The sequence below is a fragment of the Octodon degus genome, unplaced genomic scaffold (genome assembly GCF_000260255.1).
Source record: "Octodon degus isolate 3935 unplaced genomic scaffold, OctDeg1.0 scaffold00037, whole genome shotgun sequence".
In the NCBI taxonomy this organism is placed as follows: domain Eukaryota; kingdom Metazoa; phylum Chordata; class Mammalia; order Rodentia; family Octodontidae; genus Octodon; species Octodon degus.
The window spans coordinates 4,696,098-4,703,643 of record NW_004524613.1 but is presented as its reverse complement, the minus strand read 5'-3'; the positions used below and the strand labels follow the sequence as shown (position 1 = coordinate 4,703,643).

The 7,546-nt window shown below is 40.3% G+C and overlaps 1 pseudogene; it reads right to left on the bottom strand.

Moving 5' to 3' along the window:
- Window positions 1-2,809: 2,809 nt before the first annotated feature.
- LOC101561238 lies at window positions 2,810-3,513 on the bottom strand (annotated as a pseudogene).
- Window positions 3,514-7,546: the final 4,033 nt, after the last annotated feature.

Below are 7,546 nucleotides of genomic sequence, written 5' to 3'. Positions count from 1 at the left end.
TATATATATTAATGTCAGTAGACCTCCATGTCCCATGTTTTTTACCTGATAATTGTCAATATAATACTCCAGTGGTAACTATTGATCAAAGAATCCATTCTTCCACCTTATTGCCAGCAAAATTCTGGGAACTGTCCTCCCACTTATCATGATCTCCTTACTGGAGATAAGGAGCAACGCTGCAGTACTTCTCAGGGTATAAACCTGAGGCTCAGGGAGGTTAAAGTAAAATAAACAAAATCCACTTTGGACATTCAAGTAGTAAGGAGTAGAGTCAAGATTTTTTAACAACACCCTTTGTCTCTGGTGCCTGGAGCCTCTGGCCATGGGGGTATCAACTTGTTCCCCCTAAAGTAAAATCTACAGAAGTCACACAGATGAAAAATCTGGGGGCCTCAGGGGAGTATGTGAACAAGCTCATGATAATATGCCATGGTGAAACTGAGATGCTTTGCAAATACATTCAGAGGAGAGAGGCCACGAGGAGGAAGTGAGGGATTGGAGTGGGAGTCTGGACTCACGGGTCTGCACGGCCATTTGCTATTCTGTCCCACAGACATCATTTTTGCACCAGGTCAGCCTTAATGCTGCCCGTGGACCTTAGGTGCTTGGGAAGGAGCTGCAGATGCTCTTGCTGTCTTATTTCTTTCTCTGAGGCTGATGCAGCCGTTTCTCAAATGAGGCTAGTGGACTTCTGGCCTCAGGACATGTGGAAGCAGGCAGGCTGTACCTGTTTTGAAAACTCTGAGCTCCTGTCAGCTCTACCACTACACCCTATAGGCTTTCTAGCCCAGGGTCACCAGCCAGCTCTTGACTGGAGTCTAGGCAAGAGTTTCAAGTACTCTGACAGATCATACTGTGTTGTGACCACCAGGGGCTTCCAGGCTGCAGCTGGGGATAAATACCTCCCCTCCGTGATACACCCAAAAGAACCCCACCTCTTGCCTGTCCAATAAATCAGATCTCTTGAATCCTTGGCGTCATTCCAAAGATAGCTGATATTATGTTGGCTTATGGAACTCTTCAGATAAAAAGTAAGATAATAAATATAAAATCAGTTGATAAACTCCAAAGACCCAGAAAAACATATAAGTGTTTATCATCAGTGCTTTCTTAGCCATTCCAGGCTTTAGTCCTTAGAGCTCTGTCCTTGTTTCTGTTCTCATCCTCCCCAGCTGATGGTACCGGTTCATGTGGTTTTTAGTACTGTCTGCGAGTGACATGCAGATCTGCAAGTCTAGGTGAGAGCTCCTCACAGCATGTTAGAGGCTTCGCTTCTGACAGATTGAGAGATCTCTTTTCCTGGGTACAACACAGACGGCTTAGAGCAAATAGAACTTGCCCCTTTCTCCTGAGCCTTGCTCATCTTTAGATTGTGTGTCTCACCAGGGCTACTCTGGATCCTGCAGCCACCGAGCTCGACACTGAAGAGCCCTCCTTGACTCTTCCTTTGCACTCATCTCCTGGCATCCAAGGCCCTTGAATTTGTTGCTTTGCCCTCAAATTCACTGGTCCAGGTGCTCACTCCCCGTCCCATGTTACTTGCTTTCACCTAGATTTGATTCTTTTCTTTTTTTCCTTTCCTTTTCTTTTCTTTTTTAAAATGTATTTGGTACAGGGTCTCATTAGGCAGCTTGGACCCAACCTCCTGTTTTCAGCCTTCCCAGTGCTGGGACTGCAGGCATGCACCACCATGCCCAGTCTTGGTGGCCGGCTCAGCGTGCCCAGGGGCGGAGCTGGTGCTGCATGTGGTGCTGGGGATGGAACCTTGGTCCCTGCACTTGCCTAAGCAGGTGCTTAGTCTGCTGAGCTATCTCTCCAGCCCTAGATTCTTTTCTCCAGTCACCTTTGTCTCTGGATATGTTGCCTGTGCACTTCTGCCACCACTGTATCTATAAAATGAAAGCATTCTGTACATCTCACCTGTGGAAAGCCTTTCAACAAAACCACAGCATGCGATCAAGAGTGATTACTCAACTGCAGGCAAGGCTCTTCCCACTTGTTTCTTTGGGTTCTTTGGGCCCCTTCTCCTCTCACTCTTGTTTCCCTCTATATCTTTGCTACCCTGGGATTTTCTCTCTGAACTGTGGCCTCCTTTGGTCTCTAACACCCTGCTCCTACACCACTGAATTCTATTTTTATTTAAGATTCAATTCAGACATCCTTTTTCCAAGAATCATTTTTTACTAGTGTCATCCCTGGACAATTATGTACTAGTATATCTTACTTAGGTATATCTCTGTCAATGCATAGACCTCATTTATTGTTGCTTTTGTTATTTCTTGTAACTACTATATATTATACATGTGTCCCTCTCTCCTGTTCCTTACAGACAGACAATATAATTACATCCTCTATTTCTTAGTGTGTCACATAAATTAAGCTTCCAATAATTATTTTAATGAATGTTACTTTAAACCATGTGTACAAGATATGTAGCTATATAATAAAATCTGAAACAAATAAGGAAATTACATACAGCAAATATCCAATCAATAGAGTAATTTTATCTTTGAGTATCATTTTAGCTTAAAAATATATTCAATGGTAAAAACTAAAAAATTTATTTTTTCTTTCTTTCTTTTCTTTTTTATTTTTCTTTCTTTCTTTTTTTTTTTTTTTTTTTTTTTTTTTTTTTTTTTTTTTTTTTTTTTTTTGCAAAAAAGGGTTTATTTTCTTTTGGTCCAAGATTTGGGAGGGGGCTCCAGAAAGGTGAGAAAGCTGCCTAGTGGCTGGAGAGAGAGGGTTAGGCAAAGCCCTTACGTGGGGTGATGCAGGAGTCCCTCAGACACCGCCAGGCTCTGACCTCCTAGTCGTGTTTAAGGGTGAACCTTTCAAAGAGGTACTTGCCCAGCCAGCCTGGGGGCTCGCCAGCCTGCGGAGGTTGGTGAGGTGGTCACCTATCTTCTTGACGAGCTTCACCTCCTCATCTAGGAAGTGGTTCTCCAGGAAATCACAGATCTGGGGGTCGGTCTTGGCAGAGCCCAAGGCATGAAGGTCCAGAAGAGCCTGGTTTAGGTTCTTCTCCAGGGCCAGGGCAGCTTCCATGGCATCAGGGTTTTACCCCACTCATCTTCAGATGGTTTCTGCATGTCTTGAAAGAGAACACAGCCGCCACGCCGGTTTTGCATCTTCAGGAGGTGCTCAACACCTTCATGTTTCTCCTTGGCCCGCTCACGGAAGAAATGGCCCACGCCCTCCAGAGCCACATCATCTCGGTCAAAGTAGTAGCCCAGAGAGAGGTAGGTGTAGGAGGCCCGCAGGTGCAGGTTCACCAAGCGGCTGACAGCAGCCTCCACCTCGGTGGAATAATTCTGACGAATCTGAGAGGTCATGGCTGATCAGCAATAAGGAGCTACCCACAAAAGAGCGGTGTTGTCTGGTCCTGGAAGGAGGAGATAGGTGAGAAGATGGTCCCGAAACTTGTACCTGGAAGGTGGATGGGAAGATGAAAGAGGAGTCCCCGGGTCTGTTCTGTCCAAACACTGTTGAAGCAAAAACAGATCCGCGGGACCTCCGGACGAAAACTAAAAAATTTCTTGAGCTAAATCTCGTTTACCTTGTGTTCTCCTTCAACTCCCTAACTCTTTTAGCTAGTGAATTGAATCTATTTCTCTAAATCTATTTGCAATTTATACCAACAATTTCATAGCAACATAACAGAAAGACATTCCTTAAACATCTCTTCTCCCCTTGTCTTCTCACTACTTGTTCTCCAAAGAGCTCCAACTAGGAGGGCAAACATCTGTCTTCTCCCCAGACCAGGGGAGCTCATGTGTGGCCACCTGGGGGCAGTGTAGACTTGTGAACGGCTTTTTCAGGGGGATGTGAGGAGCCAAGGTCAGGCTGGCAAAAGACAGACAGGTTGTTGTACTGAGCAACTGTTGTAGCTGAAGAACTCAAGTCCCAACCCCCCAAACAAGAGACCAGGATCGCGCTGAACTTCCGTGGAGTTGAAGGCACCAGAATTGGTTCCCCATCCTATTCCTGCTGTCAGCTTGCTGGAATTATCCAATACCCTAATCCTACTGTAGGTTTGCTGGAAACAGTCAGGAAACATCCGGCCTGTGTCTGCCTTTTATCTACTAGGGACAGTGGAGACACACCCTGAATTGGACACTATCACGAAACTATAGGCCCCAGAATAAACCACAGGTTTGAAGATCACAGAGAAACCTTTTTTTCCTTGATTGCTTTTGTTTTTTCATGGATGTGAGCATTGTTCTTAGTTTTATTTAGTTCTGGTTTTTGTCTTTCCCCTCTTGTCTTAATCACTGATTTCCCAAAACTGGGGTAAACTTCCTTTGTCCTTCAACCTTGCTTCTAATCTCTTTCTCTTATTTTTTTTTCTTCCCTTACCACTTTAAAATTTTCTTCCAAAGGCAAAATTATTCTACTGATGAGATATTAACTGTATATGATTTTCTGATTTGTTTCAAATATAATTATATAGCTATATATCTTGTGCTCATGGTTTAAGGTGGCAAATTAACTGCTATCACAGTTTGTCATTTTCTAGATTGTACTTGGTACTATTATTATTACTGATTGTACTACTTTAGTAAAAGTGATGCAGTTGTGGTCAGTGTGTTGTGGTCAGTTTGTTCTCCCTTGTATACCAATATAGAGATTGTTTAGGGGTCATAAACATTACTATAATCCAGCACCAAACAACTGGGTGTGAAGTCATTTGCTTATTTAGGCAGCAACTTATCACTGATAAATTGAAGATGCAGGATCTCAGGACAGACTCAAAGGCCAAAATCCAGTTATACTTAAAAGACATCTCTGAAAGCAGTCATTTACTAAGGAGGTCTCAATACTTGTAACGAAGCTAGTAACTACCTCTTGATACTAGTAACTACCTACCATAACAATTTAGAAGCATCAACATATTAAATAAAAAGAGAAAATTAGAAGATGTGGATGCAAGATACAGCCCCAGACCTCCAACTCACCCAAGGCAAATCCAAGGGTCACTGAAGTGGGAGAAATCAGAAGACCCTAGCTGAGCTTTCTGAAATGGTAGCATCATAAAGGACAAAACAGACAAAAGAATAAACAAATCAGAAATAATGTCACAGTAACTAAAGAGATGATCATAATGAAGGACTTGAGTTAGTGAATTTAGAATAGACCACATAAAATAATAGAGGAGCTTAGAAAAGTGATGGAAATCATGAATGCCCCAAATAATTAAGAACTGGATTCTATGAAACAGATTCAAATAGATACTAAGATTAAAATTTATATTGAAAGTATACACAGCAGAATAAACCCATGTGAGGACAGCATATCAGATCTAGAAGATAGGTTTTCAGTTAACCATCATTAAAGGAAAGACTTCTTAAAAATTGCAAGGGACATGAAAAGTCAATCCAATGGCTGCTAGATGATGCAAAGAAGAATAACCTAAGAGTGGTAGGAATCATGAAAAAAAAATCAAAGATAGTACAAAGGACTTAAAAACCAGCTCATAGAAGTAATGAAACAAAAATTCCCAAGCAGAGAAAAAGAATTTGACATACACATAAGTGAAGCATACAGAATTCAAATTAGCCACAATCAGAAAAAATTACACCAAGGCATATAATAATCAAGATTCCAGAAATTCAGTGGAAGAACAGAATATTAGACACTGCTAGAGAAAACAAACTTATGAAGGAAAGTGCATCAGAATCACAGTGGACTTTTCGACCCAAATCTTTAAGTAAAGGAGTCTTTGGAGTGAAGTATTTCAACCCCTAAAAGAAAATTACTGCCAACCCAGCTATTTTCAACCCTGAAAAATTATCTTTCAAAATTGATGGAAAGATAAAATATTTCCCTGGTAAAGGAAGACATTCATGATCACTAAATCAGCACTTCAAAAACGTTCTGAAGTATATTCTAGAAAAGGACAACAAAAACACCAATTCCATGAATCTCAGTAGAATGAATTCACCAGGCAAGGTCAACAATTAAACAGAAGGGAAAGGAAGGGAGCCAACAACAGAAAAAAAATATGACAAGGATAAGTCAATGCATATCAGTTAAAACCATAATGTAAATGGTCTCAATTCACCAATCAAAAGAAACAGACTGGGCTGGCGAGATGGGTCAGTGGTCTAAAGCACCTACTTGGAACAAGCTTGGCGAAGCACAGGGACCACGGTTCAATCCCCCAGCACCACATGCCAGCCAGCCCCGCCCCCTGGTGGGCTGAGCTGGCCACACACACACACACACACACAATAAACAATAAATAAATGTAATAAATAAATAATTTTTTTTAAAAAAAGAAACAGACTGGCAGAATGGATCAAGAAGAAAAATCCAACAATATTCTCCAAACAAGAAACACATTTAACTTGAAATGCATAGGCTGAAAATCAAAGAATGGAAAACAATATTCCATGTGATAGAAACTCCGGAGTAGCTATTCTGTTTGCAGATAAAGTAAATTTCAAGCCAAAATCAGAAGTGATCAAAGAAATATCAGAAAAGGAAATGAAAGTCACTACATACTTGTCCAGGGGACAATTCAAGAGAAAGAGATGACAATCATAAATATATATGCACCAAATACCAGTGCATTCAACTATAAAAAACAAACTTTAGTTGACATGAACAATCAAATAAACACTAACGCAGTTGTAATGGGGGACCCCTATACCCCACTGTCACAAATAGACAGACACACTAGACAAAAAAAAAAAATCAACAAAGAAATATCACAACTGAACCAAACCTTTAAACAAATGGATTTAGTATATTTCTGCAGAGTATTTCACACCAAAACAAAATGCATATTTTTCTCACCTGCATGTATAGGATTTTCTCCAAAATAGAGCTCATTAGCCCACTGAACATGCTTAAGTAAATAGAAAGGAATTGAAATTATTCCATGCATATTATGAGATCATAGTGTAATGAAATTGGAAATCAATGGCAAAAGAAACCACAAAAACTACATAGACACATGGAAATAATATATCTAAGTAATATCCATCTGAAAAGCCAATGGGTCACAGATAAAATTAAAGAAATTAGACAGCTTCTATAATTAAATAATTCTAATACAACACACTGGAACTTATGGAACACAATGAAAACAGTCCCGTAAGGGAAATTTATAATGGTGAGGTCCCACATCAGAAAAACAGAATGAGCTCAAATAACCTAATGTTGAATATGAAGCTTCTAGAAAAAGAAGAGCAAATTAAACCCAAACCATGGATGAGGGAAGAAATTATAAAGATCAGAGAAGAAATTAATGCAATTGAAACTAAAAAATAATACAAAAGACCAGTGAACCAAAGAGTTGGTTCTTTTTTCTTTTCTTTCTTTCTTTCTTTTTTTGCTTGATGAATAAGTTTATTAGTCTTTATCTGAAAAATCTTTATAAAAATTGAGCTATCCAATCTTTCTTCTGGGAAAGGGACATTTTGGGATGGTTCCACCTCTTCTTTTTAAGTTCTCTTCAGCTTCTTTCAATGACAAGATTCTCTCCTATAGCAGCACGAACTTTCTTGTGCATCTCCTCCATCATGTCTGGAGTTACATT